The sequence below is a fragment of the Anomaloglossus baeobatrachus genome, chromosome 1 (genome assembly GCF_048569485.1).
Source record: "Anomaloglossus baeobatrachus isolate aAnoBae1 chromosome 1, aAnoBae1.hap1, whole genome shotgun sequence".
In the NCBI taxonomy this organism is placed as follows: domain Eukaryota; kingdom Metazoa; phylum Chordata; class Amphibia; order Anura; family Aromobatidae; genus Anomaloglossus; species Anomaloglossus baeobatrachus.
Window position 1 is genome coordinate 712,468,110 of NC_134353.1, and position 15,913 is coordinate 712,484,022.

A 15,913-nucleotide genomic window follows, 5' to 3' on the forward strand; every position below is an offset into this window, starting at 1 on the left:
AAACGTCCCAGGAAACCAGCTTTTGAATAAGAAAAAATTAGAACGCATCTCAGACAAAAGAGTGAGCGTTCTGATTTTTCCCAAATCGTTACCCCCTGCATGAATAATAATTGCGTTAGGGCTAGGCCTTTGATCCATCACACTTTTTAAAACATTTTTTAGCTCCTTCAAAACTAATCCTCTATAACCAAACCCTTTAACATTTAACTGGCAAGAATCAAATGATAAGTTCTTAGAGTAAATTCTCTGAGATGCCCTCTTCTGAGCCCAGAAGACAAAGGAATGTCCTATAATCCAAATCACTAAAGGCCCTAAGAGAACAAGATAAAAATTAATTTAAAAACATATTTGGTCTAACATACAATTTATATCTGTTAGACTCCCACCTCCCCAACTTCCTAACTTCCCTAGGTCCCATTCCCATCCTAGCAGCTTCAGAAGCAGCCCCGATCCTGAATGAGTGAGATGAGATTTTCCTATCACCAAGACCCAAAACCAACAAACACTTTTTCAAAATGGCATTGAATTGATAAATTGTTGTTGGAGAAGAGTCTTGATGCGACAACAAAACGCCACCTTGAGAAGACCTTACTCCAAGCCAATTCCTAACATTTTGGACTGGGCAGACTACATTACCAGGTAATTCATTCAATTTAATGAAACACCCCTTACCTGATTGGTCCGTCTTCGATCTTCGGATAAAAATTAACAAGTATGAATTAACAATTCGTATATCCTCTAAAAGCAAGCCTGACTGGACTGACTTGTTTAGCGAAACAAGTTCCCCAATACGAAATGCTCCAAAAAATGCTAGGACAAAAGCCGTCCTAAATAGGCATGTTTCATAAACATCCCTACAAACAGAGCTAAGGATTGACCAAAGTTTCCGAAGCAAGGTAAAAGAAACTGGATGTCTTTTATCCGGCTGACCCATATCCTTCTTATATCCTTTCAAAAATTGTTTTACAGGAAAATAACTAACCAAGGTGGGTTTACCAGCTAATTTAAGGAAAAAAGAAACTCCTGCCAAAAGTTTTGCAATAGAAGCGAACGACCATTTTCTCTTACCCAAGCTATCAATAACATAACCGTCCGCAGATTATTAGCATAATAATTAAAATCCATAGAATCACAAAACTCCGTCCAGACTCTCCATGCAGCTGAATAATCAGCCCATGTTCTTGGAGCCACCGATCTCCTAATAAAAAATGGGATCAATTCCAAATTAGCTCCCACAGGTGCGGAGGACAAGTAATCCCATCTACTTCTGCGTCCGGAACTAGCGACTGAAATGCATCCAGCTGGTGACGAGAAAGAACTTTAGCTGCTTTATTGCTAACATTACTAACCAAGCGAGCTTTCAGCCATATATTCATTTTCAAACAAAATAAACCAGATGCCTCAATAACCTAGCTGCCCAGATGCATTTAGAGGACAAAGTATTAATAGCAAAAACGACTGCCTGGCTCTCTGAAAACAGCAAAATTCTTTTATCCCGTAAATAAGATCCCCAAACCACTATAGCTACAACAATAGGAAATAACTCTAAAACAACTTTATTACCTACAACTCCATTAACAACCCATGCACTATCCCAAACCCCAGCAGACCAAAAACCTTCAAAGCAACAACCAAAACCATGACTCTAAGACACACCTGTAAATAACCGTAACTCATCCGAAGACACAAAAGAAAATTGAATGTAGCTACGCCCATTAAAAGACTTCAAAAATTCATACCAAATTGCCAAATCTTCCTTCAAATTTTTTGTCAAACAAATATGTGCTCTAGGAGAGTGCACACCTTTCGTCGCTTCATACAAACCCCTAGAAAAGACTCTTCTCATTCGAATCACGCATAAAGCAAAATTCAAAAGGCCTAACACGGACTGAAACTCCTTCAAAGTCGCCTTATTTTTTTGCCAACAACAACAGCAAAGCAGACCTCAACTTAACCACCTTCTCTTCTGGAAGCCTACACTCCATATTCTCAGAATCTAAAGTGATACCAAGAAATTCAAGACAGCAGCAAGGACCCACTGTCTTTTCCTCAGCCAACGGACTCCCGAAATTACAACATAAATCCTAAAATCTATTCAACAACTCTAAACAAACACTATCTGACGCCCCACCCACAAACAAAAAATCATCTAAATAATGCAAAATCCCTCCCCCAACAAAACCAAAACCAACACACCAATGAATAAACGATGAAAAAGCTTCAAAATAAAAACACAACAATGAAAAGCCCATGGGCAAGCACATGTCAAAATAAAACCCGCTATCAAACTGAAATGCCAAGGAATTGAAACCTTTGGGACTTAGCGGCAAAAGCCTAAAAGCAGAGTTTATATCCGCTTTCGCTAACAGAGCATTAACCCCTTAACTCCTAACCAAATGAACCGCTTGGTCAAAAGAGGCATAATTGACTGATGATTTCGATTTATCGACTTCATCATTCAAAGAAGCCCCACTTGGAAAGGTAAGATGATGAATTAACCTAAAATTTCCTACCTCTTTCTTAGGGACAATTCCCAGTGGGACAAACAAAAATTTAAAAATGTCAGGGACTCAAAAGGGCCTGCAACTCTACCTTGTTTAATTTCGTTAAGAATTTTTTCTCTAACCACCTCCCGCTATTTATCCACTGAGGATAAATTCTCTACCCAAACACAACCTTCACCCACAAATTTAGGGACTGGAAAACCTTTATTAAAACCTTGCAAAATTAACCTAGCTCTCTCCCGGTCTGGGAACCGGTCGAGCCACGGTTGCATGTTTGCCAGAATCACTGGTGTCCATGCTCTTGAAAAGCATGTCTTTTGTGCTATTTTGCTGTTGAGATTGTGCAATTCGCTTGTAGCACTTTGACATGGGATGAGTGCTCCCACAGAAGGAGCACTCATGCCGAAACCTGCAGTTACTAAGCAATTTGCACAATCCTTCGTTATAAGCAAAACAAATGCCTTTTTTGCTAGTACCCTGCTGTGCTGAGTAAGGCTGTCTAGCCCCTTGATTCCTCAAAGGGAGCATTAAATGTATCCACAAACCAACATCTTTAACCCCCCATTTCATAGAAGGGTGTACGGCTAGCTTCTGCCTAAAAGACTAAAAGACTCATCATAACTGAGCCAAGCCATACCGCCAAAATTGCGATATGCCTCTAAAATACTATCTAAATGCTGAAAAAGGCCACTACAGTAGCCTGGAAACCTTTCACCCAGCACAGCAGAATAAATGCAAAACGCCTGTAACCAGTTATTAAAGGATTTAGGCATAGCCCGCCTTTTATCATCCCCTTCACTTTTTTCATCTCTTTTCTCACCCCTACCCAGCTCCTTGCTCGATGGAGCCAATGAAAAGAGATCTACAAATTCATTATTCCAAATGCGCTTCTTCAAGGCCGCATTTAAATGGAAACCTAAAGGGGACATTTCACATATTAGGGCTTCCTTTAAACATGATTCAGCAACACTCCCAGACTTACTTAACACAGGAGGCTCGCTAACCATGTTCACAGGAAGCCCAACATCCTTACCTTGACCTTCAATAACCTCTTTAACAACCTCTGTAATAACATTTCTAAAATCAGCTAACATATTAACATTAAGAGAAACAGCAGAATATGAATTCTCACCATTCCTCGCATTCTGATTCGGGTCAGGCCTGCTGCATGGATTTTCAGTGCTCTCAGCCTCCGCCTGAAGCGAGCACGGGGACCTCCAGACCTCAGAGTAGCCGATTTCATCCCCCTCATCTTCAGACGAACCGGGTCTCGCGTCCCACGACGCAGCTGCGGCCTCTTCTGGACTTGTGCTCCGCTGCTGCGGATAGTCCGTTGCTCTTTTGCCAGCCACAGCTGCTCCCTGGGCCGCCGCTGCGCTTTTATGGCAGCTTCAGCTAGATGAATCTGCCTGGCGCCGACATCTTGGCTCGGCGCGCGTCTCCTGCTGATGACACGCCCTCTCGCGAGATCTCGCCACTCCTCTTGCTGGGGGCGGCGACTTCCTCCTCTGCCATGACCGCTTCCGACCGGCTGCCGTTGGCGGTGAGTACACTTCCTGGCTTCTCCTCTTCCTCTTCTCCTGGATGCCGACCCCAACACCCGCCGGCTCCGCAATCTTCTCCAGGAGAACCGCCACCTCCGAAGTCCCAGGAACAGCACCCGCATCCTCCGTCGGCACAGCCTCTTGACCCGGTGACAGCAAACATCTCCGCAGCCACTCTTCTCCTCCCGACTCCGCCGCCTTCTTCAACAGCTGCTCCACGAGGCTCTCCATCTGCTTCCTTCTTCTTAATCTTGCAGCGACTAACAGCTGACGCCGCAATTCAGGTACTTAAATACTCTCTTCTTTCCCGCACTTTTCTGGTCAGCCAATGAAATGTCCCAAAAAGCCCGCTCAATTCAAACTGACCACAACTAGTTTAAACCTGCTCGTGGCAGAAAACCCCAGCTGACCAGAAAAATAGTTAACCCTTAATTGACCACATCCCCATTATAAAAGGAAAAAATGCCTAGAAACTAATAATTTGAAGTAAAAAATATCAAATTAAATGAGGAGGGGGTCTGTGCGACCATGTGTTCCCCAAGCTATCCAGCTAGTGGGGGGCCCTGACATTAGGACATTATGGACTGCCACAGCATTTATGCTAGGTGTGGACTGACAGACCAAAGTATTTATTTCAGAATGTGGACTCATGGCCATTGAATTTACTCTAGACTGTGGAATGACTGACCACAGCATTTACACTAGCTATGTACTGACTGAACAGTATTTATACCATGCTTTTACAGTATTAAACCAGAATGTGGACTTACAGTCCACAGCATTTACGCCAGACTGTCAACCGACTGACAAACGTAATTACGCTTAGTGTGTGCTAACTGATGACAGTATTTATTCCAGCCTATGGGTTATGTAACCACAACATTTATACTAGTCTGTGAAGTAATTGGCCACAGCAGTCAAACTCGTTTGTGGACTGACTGACCATAACATTTACTGTAGACTGTAATCTATCTGACTACAGATTTTACAATACACTGTAGGCTGAGTGACCACAGTCATCGTTCCTGAGATAGGTATTTTTGGCCCTAGTGTGTTATACATTTTGGTGTGTATAGCTTGTAGCAGGAACATATTATCACGCTTTTGACTTTTTTGTGCAGGTGACTGACACCTATTGAAATAGTGGAACGGCAAACGTTTCCTTGTGACCTCCAAGGAGAGAATGAGAAAAATCACACAACAGGTACCGTATTTTTCGGACTATAAGACGCACCGGACTATAAGACGCACCCTGGTATTAGAGGAGGAAAATGGGAAAATAAAACTTTAAGCAAAAAATGTGGTCATGACACACTGTTATGGGGCGAGGAACTGCTGCTGACACTGTTATGGGGGTAATGTCCCCAAATTCTCTACTAAGGTACCCCATCCTGGTAATGATCCTCCTGCCTTGTATATGATCCTGCTATAAACCCCCATCCTGCTCCTATACCAGCATCCTGCTCATATTCCCCCATCCTGCTCACATACTCCCATCCTGTTCATATACCCCATCCTGTTCATATACCCCGATCCTATTCATAGTATCATAGTTTTTAAGGTTGAAGGGAGACTCTAAGTCCATCTAGTTCAACCCGTAGCCTAACATGTTGATCCAGAGGAAGGCAAAAAAACCCCCAATGTGGCAAACAAGTTCCAATGGGGAAAAAATTTACTTCCTGACTCCACATCCGGCAATCAGACTAGTTCCCTGGATCAATACCCTGCCATAAAATCTAATATACATAACTGGTAATATTAAATTTTTCAAGAAAGGCATCCAGGCTCTGCTTAAATGCTAGTAGTGAATCACTCATTACAACATCATGCGGCAGAGAGTTCCATAGTCTCACTGCTCGTACAGTAAAGAATCCTCGTCTGTGATTATGATTAAACCTTTCCTCAAGACGTAGCGGATGCCCCCGTGTTCCAGTCACAGGCCTAGGTGTAAAAAGATCTTTGGAAAGGTCTCTGTACTGTCCCCTCATATATTTATACATTGTGATTAGATCCCCCCTAAGCCTTCGTTTTTCCAAACTAAATAAACCCAAGTTTAATAACCTGTCTTGGTATTGCAGCCCACCCATTCCTCTAATAATCTTGGTGGCTCTTCTCTGCACCCTCTCCAGTTCAGCTATGTCCTTCTTATATATCGGTGACCAGAATTGTACACAGTATTCTAAGGGTATGTGCGCACGTTGCTTTTTACCTGCTTTTTACCTGCTTTTTTGCTGCTTTTTCTTCTGCGCTGTTTAATGCCAAAATGGATGTGTTCTTCTATTCAAGCAAAGTCTATGGGAATTTGGGTTTCTTGTTCACACTATGTTGTTCAAAATGCTGCCTTTTTGAGGCAGAACTTTGGTCAAAAACTCAGCTTTTCAAAGAAGCAACATGTCAATTGTTTTTGCCATTTGGGTTTTGCACTGCAAAGCTGAGTTTTTGACCAAAGTTCTGCCACAAAAAGGCAGCATTTTGAACAACATAGTGTGAACAAGAAACCCAAATTCCCATAGACTTTGCTTGAATAGAAGAACACATCCATTTTGGCATTAAACAGCGCAGAAGAAAAAGCAGCAAAAAAGCAGGTAAAAAGCAGGTAAAAAGCAACGTGCGCACATACCCTAAGTGCGGTCGCACTAGTGACTTGTACAGAGGTAGAACTATATTTTTTTCATGAACACTTATACCTCTTTTAATACATCCCATTATTTTATTAGCGCTGGCAGCAGCTGCCTGACACTGTCCACTAAAGTGAAGTTTACCATCCACCCATACACCCAAGTCTTTTTCTGTGTCTGTTTTACCCAGTGTTCTACAATTAAGTACATAATCATAAATGTTATTTCCTCTGCCCAAGTGCATGACCTTACATTTATCTACATTAAACTTCAATTGCCACTTCTCAGCCCAATCCTCCAATTTACATAAATCTCCCTGTAATATAAAATTATCCTCCTCTATATTGATTACCCTGCAGAGTTTAGTATCATCTGCAAATATTGAAATTCTACTCCGCATGCCCCCAACAAGGTCATTTATAAATATGTTGAAAAGAAGCGGGCCCAATACTGACCCCTGTGGTACCCCACTATGAACTGAGACCCAGTCCGAGTACGTACCATTAATAACCACCCTTTGTTTCCTATCACTGAGCCAGTTTTTAACCCAGTTACACATATTTTCCCCTATCCCCATTATTCTCATTTTATGTACCAACCTTTTGTGTGGCACCGTATCAAAAGCTTTTGAAAAGTCCATATACACAACATCCACTGCATTTCCCTGGTCCAGGCTTGAACTTACCTCTTCATAGAAGCTGATCAAATTAGTTTGACAGGATCGATCCCTCATAAACCCATGTTGATACTCTGTCATAAGGCTATTTTTCTTGAGATACTCTAGTATAGCATCTCTCAAGAAACCCTCAAGGATTTTACCAACCGTAGAGGTTAAACTTACCGGCCTATAATTTCCCGGCTCAGTTTTTGTCCCCTTTTTGAATATTGGCACCACATTTGCTATGCGCCAGTCCTGCGGTACCGACCCTGTTATTAAGGAATCTGAGAAGATTAAAAATAATGGTCTATCTATCACAGAACTCAATTCCTGTAGTACTCTGGGGTGTATGCCATCCGGGCCCGGAGATTTGTCAACCTTAGTGATTTCGAGGCGGCGGCGTACTTCCTGCTGGGTTAAGCAGGTAATATTCAAGGGTGAATTTATGGTATCACTGGTCATGTCATCTGCCATGGCATTTTCTTGTATAAAAACCGTAGAAAAAAAGTCATTCAGCAGGTTGGCTTTACCCTCATCTCCTTCCACCAATATATTGATATTGATTGATTGATATACCCCCATCCTATTGGTATACCCCCCATCCATCCTGCTCATATTCCCCCATCCATCCTGTTCATATACTCCCATCCTGTTCATATACCCCCATCCTGTTCATATACCCCCATCCTGCCTGCTCATATACTCCCATCCTGTTCATATACCCCCATCCTGCCTGCTCATATACTCCCATCTTGCTATATGCCCCTGTGGCGCCCCTGACCTGGTCAGGCACCACTGAGTACTGCACCCATGCTGGGGACAGTACAATACAGGTAATCCAGATGGCTGACTGGGGTGTGGAACACAGGCGCATAGTGATCAGGTCTCACACATGTACCCATGAGAGGACCCCTGGGGAACCCAGGAGGGGGCAGAGCCTACGCCTTCACTGGAATAGTGGAGGGGGTGAGAGCTTCCATCTCCTCTCAAGGGGTGTGGTAAGAGAGTCTGGTTGCTAGGTGGCGTAGGCAGACACAAGTGGGGAAGAAAAGAGAGATAGGAGGAGTTAGTTAGAGCTTGGAGCTCGGACTGAGGAGATGTCAGCAGACAGAGCAGAGATGGAAAAACCCACCAGTGAGTCGGTTAGAGCAGAACTCCATAGGGCTCAGTGAGGAGCAGACCTGTGGGGCTGTTGCTGTCTAACAGCGCCCGCGCAGTGACTACAGACGGGGGAGAACGGTCAACTAGAAGTGCTGCCTGAAAGCCAGCTTCAGCTAGAGAGTGCACGGAGTGGGAAGTACGGAGACTTCTAGAGAGCACCAGGCCCAACCGGGCGGCAGATCCCGAAGCGGGGATAGATTCAACTTTCTTCTGCTAAACCTGCCGGTGTGGGGCTCTTACAGCCCACACCACAACAACCAAAAGCCGCAGCCACGTAACCACAAGTTAGGGCCCATAGGTCATAGGAGGCAAGAGGCTGGAGTGGCCTGGTCCGGGGAACAAGCACACGGCAAAACAAGAAGGGGAGAGAGGCTTGGAGCATCTTCCCTGGGTGACCCCCATAGGGACTCAAAGTCGGGGTTACCCCAAACCACCAAGGGCTAAGGAAGGCGAGTCAGTAGTCACCCTCATAAAGTCAGCCTGAAGGATACCTGGTTCCACCTGGTTCATCCCAGCTACGCCCGGGTTACTCACCCTGCCATCAAAAGTGAGTAAAAACCCTGAAAGACACTCTGCCTGTGTGGTCATTCTGCGACTTGTGGTACTACAGCTTTACAAAGGGCCCTGGGGCTTGCCTCACTCTCAGGAGGCTACTACATCCGACTGCACCCACCATCAGCCCCAGGCGTCCCCTAACCTGCAGTGGCGGTCCCCACTGACCGCAATACTGAGAGTGGCGTCACGATCAAACAAGAAGATTTCCTACCAGTGACGGAGATCCAGCAACGTGGAGTCCCTGAAGGTAACGCACCGACACCGACACTGCACATGCGGGGCTTCACATCTGGCGTCACGAACAGGATAAGGACTAGACCTGTTCAGACAGGTGACCATGTGCCTGGGCGGTCCGCTTGAAAAATTGGAAGCGCCGCCATATTGCCACCATGAAAAGCGCGCTGAAAAACAACAGCAGCCCGCGCTGGAAGAAGTTACCGCCCACGAAGAGGTGTGGCTACCCAGAGATCCCCTGGAGAGTTCTGAGCTTGCCAGCTATGAGAGGGGAAGCGTCGAGAAACGGCGGAGCAGAAGGGGAGCCACAAGCCTGCTGCTGGGAGAGGAGCTGCTGAAAGAGGCAGAACAGAAGCTGGACAGCTTGCTACAGGAGGCAGCGACGAGGCCACCGCTGGGAGATCGTGCGGAAGACGGCGCAGAAGGAATGGCGTCTGACAGCAGGAACCCAGAACCAGGCTCCGCTGCCTGGTGGTATCGGGAGCTGGCCCAGTTCTGTGATCGACTGGAGACCCGGGTCATAGAGCAGGTCAGAGAAGAGTACGCGGAGTTCCTGGGGATGGCTGCGGCGGTGCGGACCTACGAGGAGGGAGCCGCGCGACGCATGTCAGACCGAGCGGCGACGACGCAGACCCCGATGCTGCCACCGGTGGGTGAGTCAAGTGATGCCCCGGCCAGCGCGAGTGCCCTGACCCCTGCAGCCACGCCCGCGGTCCCCGAAGAGGCGCCCGGCGCGGCGATGCTGGACCAGGCCGCAGCCACGCTAGAAGCAGCCCGCCAAGCCCAGGCCGCTGCAGCGATGCCCCGCCTGTCCCGCAGGGCTCCGACCACCACGGCAGTGCTCATCCGTGCTGCAGGTGTGACGCTGACCCAGGCTGCCACCCTGCTGAACCCAGCCCGTCAAGACCCCAACGCAGCAGCGACGCTCGTCCGCGCCGCAAGTGATATGCTGAACCAGGCCGCAGCCCCGCCGGGTGCGGCCCGCCAAGCTCCGATCACCGCAGCGATGCCCTGCCCGGCCCGCACAGACCAGGCCGCCGCAGCGATGCCCTGCCCGGCCCGCACAGACCAGGCCGCCGCAGCGATGCCCTGCCCGGCCCGCACAGACCAGGCCGCCGCAGCGATGCCCTGCCCGGCCCGCACAGACCAGGCCGCCGCCATACAGGGCGCGGCCCGCCAAGATAAAAGAGACATACCATTTACCCCGGCCTGCAAGGCCAGAGCTGATACCGCTCCCCAATCCACGGAGGTCTCTGATAGGAAGCCCACGCTGGAGGAAGAATACTGGCAGATGAGGGCTGACATGGAAGCCAAGTTTCCCCAGTGGTTGGTGGATCTGTACCTGCGCCCCCCATGCACCCCTGAGGAGATTCAGGCAACCCCTGCAGCCGCGCCGGAGAGTCCCCCGCCTGGGCCAGCAGAAGAAAGTCCGTCCCCAGTCCTGCCACCAGAGGAGTGCCAGGAAGAACTAAGGGGGAGAGGAGGCCAGGGAGCAGAAGGGCTGACTCCGACGCCAGCCGCAGCAGACCCCTACCCAGAGCCGGAGATGCTGCCCTATTCCCGCTGGGAGGAGGAAGACTTGACACCGTCAGCAGACGAAGATCAGCCCAAAGACCTCACCTGGGAGCCTGCAGGCATGAACCCAGCCCGCAAGACACGGCGCAGCAGATCAAAGCGTCCTCCGACACCACAGTCCCCAGAACAGAAAGAGGTTACAGCCAGAGATCTGGAGGAGAAAAGGTGCCTAAGAAGGTCCAAAGCCCAGGCTAGAGGACCCCTTTACAGAGGAATAGTAGAGGACTTCAACTTGAAAAGCGGATACGGCTTTATTGTAGTGAAAGGAATAAAAGAGGGCATATTTGTTAACAGGAGAGATGTTCAAGCCCACCTGCCCAGAGGACATTCCGGCAGAAATTTGAAAATTGGAGAAGCAGTACAGTTCACTCTGCATGAAGGTGAAAGGGGATTGTATGCGCTCGATGTAGCACCATGTCCAAGACAAGAAAGACAAGAAAGACAAGAGAGACAAGAAAGACAAGAAAGACAAGAAAGACAAGAAAGACAAGAAAGACAAGAAAGACAAGACAGAGATAAAGAAACAGATACAGAAAAGGAATCAGATGCAGACCAAGAAAAGAAAGACACAGAACCTATAGATGAGGCAACCACAGATGAAGAAAGAGACAAAGAGCAGGAAAGTCACAGGTGCCAGTGCCCAACGTGCCCTCGCCCTAGTGAAAAAGAGGAGTAAAGTAAAGGAAAGTAAGAAGTTACTGTTTTGACCAGTTTTGAAAAGTTTTGTTTGCAACGTTTAAGAAATGCGCCCACAAAAACTATTGTGAGAAATAAACTTAAGGCTATGAACTTGCTATAGCCACAAACTCTCGCAGTGTAAATAGTTACACCAGTGGCACCACCACCAGGGCCAGCCTGTTTAGGGGCTTGGCTCGTCTGCAACCAGGGGGGCCCGTCCGTGGAAAAGGGCCTTGGCTCACCTGCGACCAGAGAGCACGCCTGTTTATGGGGCCTTGGCTCACCACCACAAAGAGGGTACCTGGTCAGCACCAACTGTGGAGGCCGCCTCTGCATCCTGCCAGAAGAGGCTGAAGGCGCGGATCCACCAGGCCAGGTATACCCTGAAACCACCAGCCCATGAAAGCCGCCTCTACATCCTGCCAGAAGTGGCTGAAGCCGCGGCCAACGTGAGAGGGTTTTGGGTGGGTTAACGGACTTGTGGGTGGAGGGTGGTGATGTCTGATACCTGGTGCTTTTAAATGTTTTACATGTTTTAATGTTTTATGCATTTTAAAATGTTGTCTTGCAGCCCGAGGACGTGCTGGTGATAACTAAGGGGGAATGTGGCGCCCCTGACCTGGTCAGGCACCACTGAGTACTGCACCCATGCTGGGGACAGTACAATACAGGTAATCCAGATGGCTGACTGGGGTGTGGAACACAGGCGCATAGTGATCAGGTCTCACACATGTACCCATGAGAGGACCCCTGGGGAACCCAGGAGGGGGCAGAGCCTACGCCTTCACTGGAATAGTGGAGGGGGTGAGAGCTTCCATCTCCTCTCAAGGGGTGTGGTAAGAGAGTCTGGTTGCTAGGTGGCGTAGGCAGACACAAGTGGGGAAGAAAAGAGAGATAGGAGGAGTTAGTTAGAGCTTGGAGCTCGGACTGAGGAGATGTCAGCAGAAAGAGCAGAGATGGAAAAACCCACCAGTGAGTCGGTTAGAGCAGAACTCCATAGGGCTCAGTGAGGAGCAGACCTGTGGGGCTGTTGCTGTCTAACAGCGCCCGCGCAGTGACTACAGACGGGGGAGAACGGTCAACTAGAAGTGCTGCCTGAAAGCCAGCTTCAGCTAGAGAGTGCACGGAGTGGGAAGTACGGAGACTTCTAGAGAGCACCAGGCCCAACCGGGCGGCAGATCCCGAAGCGGGGATAGATTCAACTTTCTTCTGCTAAACCTGCCGGTGTGGGGCTCTTACAGCCCACACCACAACAACCAAAAGCCGCAGCCACGTAACCACAAGTTAGGGCCCATAGGTCATAGGAGGCAAGAGGCTGGAGTGGCCTGGTCCGGGGAACAAGCACACGGCAAAACAAGAAGGGGAGAGAGGCTTGGAGCATCTTCCCTGGGTGACCCCCATAGGGACTCAAAGTCGGGGTTACCCCAAACCACCAAGGGCTAAGGAAGGCGAGTCAGTAGTCACCCTCATAAAGTCAGCCTGAAGGATACCTGGTTCCACCTGGTTCATCCCAGCTACGCCCGGGTTACTCACCCTGCCATCAAAAGTGAGTAAAAACCCTGAAAGACACTCTGCCTGTGTGGTCATTCTGCGACTTGTGGTACTACAGCTTTACAAAGGGCCCTGGGGCTTGCCTCACTCTCAGGAGGCTACTACATCCGACTGCACCCACCATCAGCCCCAGGCGTCCCCTAACCTGCAGTGGCGGTCCCCACTGACCGCAATACTGAGAGTGGCGTCACGATCAAACAAGAAGATTTCCTACCAGTGACGGAGATCCAGCAACGTGGAGTCCCTGAAGGTAACGCACCGACACCGACACTGCACATGCGGGGCTTCACACCCCCATCGTGCTCATATACCATCCTGGTATATGGCCTGTATCCTATAGCACAGAGAAAAAAATAAACGTTTATACTCACCTTTTCCTCACTCCCTCCAGCACCGATCATCTTCCTCTCTGCGCCACTGACCTGTGTGTGTGGAGCCGTTCCCCTGCTGCATCGCGATGTCTTCCTGTCTGTGCCGATCAGCTGACCAGCTCAGCACAGATCAGCTGACCGGCACAGACAGGAAGACATCGCGTGCAGCAGGGGGCGGCTCCACACACGGGGACGGGTGAGTGTACTGATTCACTGCACCCCGCGCTGGTAATGACGCGCGGGGGGCAGTGAATACAGCCGCACATGATCACTCCAGGCTGTAATTGCCAGGGGTGATCATGCGGCCGGCTCTTTGCTATGCGCGCGTCCCCGCTCGTCCTCCCGCCCACCTGTCAGTGCCGGCTTCAGCGCTGAGAGATGGGCGGGAGGATGGGCGTGCATATGTAATGAGCGGGCCCACGTGGTCACGGCAGGCGCTGCTGCTGCCTGCTCGTGCCCCCGATGACCCGCAGCACCCTCATTCCCAGCCGCAGCCCTATAGTCAGACCATAAGACGTACCCCCAACTTTCCCCCAACATTTGGGGGAAAAAAAGTGCGTCTTATGGTCCGAAAAATACGGTAATTAATTTTTATATTAATTACTGATAATTGTCTGTCTAGTCTAGGCATAAGTTCTAGACCTGTGGAGGTGTAATAACACCTTCCTGATACAAGAGAATATAATGTTTGTGTTTTGAACATGTATAACTTCTATACACAAATCTTAATATAACACAACCATATCTCAGGTACAGAGAAAAGCAACATTTCTTCTCCTTATCCTGGGTTTTGTAAAGTGAGGAACCCCTCTTATCTTTCATAGAAGAGATTTGATATCAGCGGTGTAATTATCAATGCCGCAAAGACAAGAGACTGATCACTATATTTACTCTAATCTATGGACCAAATACCCACTACATTTACATTAGACTGTGTACGGACTGCCACAGCATTTATGCTAGGTGTGAACTGACAGACCAAAGTATTTATTTCAAAATGTGGACTTATGGCCACTGCATTTACGCTGGACTGTGGAATGACTGACCACAGCATTTACACTAGCTATATACTGACTGAACAGTATTTATACCATGCTTTCACAGTATTTATACCAGAATGTGGACTTACAGTCTACAGCATTTACGCCAGACTGTCAACCGACTGACAAACGTAATTACGCTTAGTGTGTGCTGACTGACCACAGTATTTATACCAGCCTGTGGGTTATCTAACCACAGTGTTTATACTAGTCTCCCAAGAGGGGAGCTAATCGAGATTGGAGCAGCAGAGGGAGAGAGGATAGGGTCTCCTGACTGCCTAATGTCCGGAGGTGATGGCGGCCATCTTGGGTGTGGCATGAGAGCTGGCGCGGTGAGTGTGGCCCTGAGAGCATAGTGGGCCGTGTCTGTACTCAACGAGGGCTCCAGTGTCTGCCCACTTACTCCAGCAACACGCCCTGACGGAAGCCGAGTGGGTGCTGAGGACAGCAGCGGCAAGGCTAAAGTGTGTTGCTGTTGGGTCCTAGTGCTCGCAGCTCTGTCTCCTGACACTCTCTATCCAGTAACTATAAATGCAAACAGTTGCACACTGAAAAAGCCAAAAATGTACTAGGGAAAATATGGCACTGCATTACTGCCAAAGAGAGATATTTAATTTATGTATTGACCAATGCATGTAAGCCCGGAAACCAAATGGCAAGGTATATCTCTGTATTCCGGGAACCTAAGTTAAATGCCACTATCTAGATTAAAAACATCCAAATCTGGGAAAAATGCCACTATTTGGACTGCAAACCTGCATGCATGGGCAGCTAGGCTATATGTTTTTTCAGTTAGCACCTGTTCACATTTGTTGGATGTGCGGGTCAGTTTTTTGATATTTCTAGTGAGTCTCTTTCTGACTGGGCACTCCGCCCTAAGACCTGGCTGTTCATAACCATTATAGCAGGAGCCTAGCTGCCCATACATGGAGGTTTGCAGTCCAAATAGTGGCATTTTTCCCAGATATGGATGTTTTTAACCTAGATAGTGGCATTTAAGTTAGGTTCCCGGAATACAGAGATATACCTTGCCGTTTGGTGTCCGGGCTTACATGCATTGGCCAATACATAAACTAAATATCTCTCTTTTGCAGTAATGCAGTGCCATATTTTCCATAGTACATTTTTGGCTTTTTCAGTGTGCAACTGTTTGCATTTATAGTTACTATGTTTTTTCAGTTAGCACTTGTTCACATTTGTTGGATGTGCGGGGCAGTTTTTTGATATTTCTAGTGAGTCTCTTTCTGACTGAGCACTCCGCCCTAAGACCTGGCTGTTCATAACCATTATAGCAGGAGCCTAGCTGCCCATACATGGAGGTTTGCAGTCCAAATAGTGGCATTTTTCCCAGATATGGATGTTTTTAACCTAGATAGTGGCATTTAAGTTAGGTTCCCGGAATACAGAGATATACCTTGCCGTTT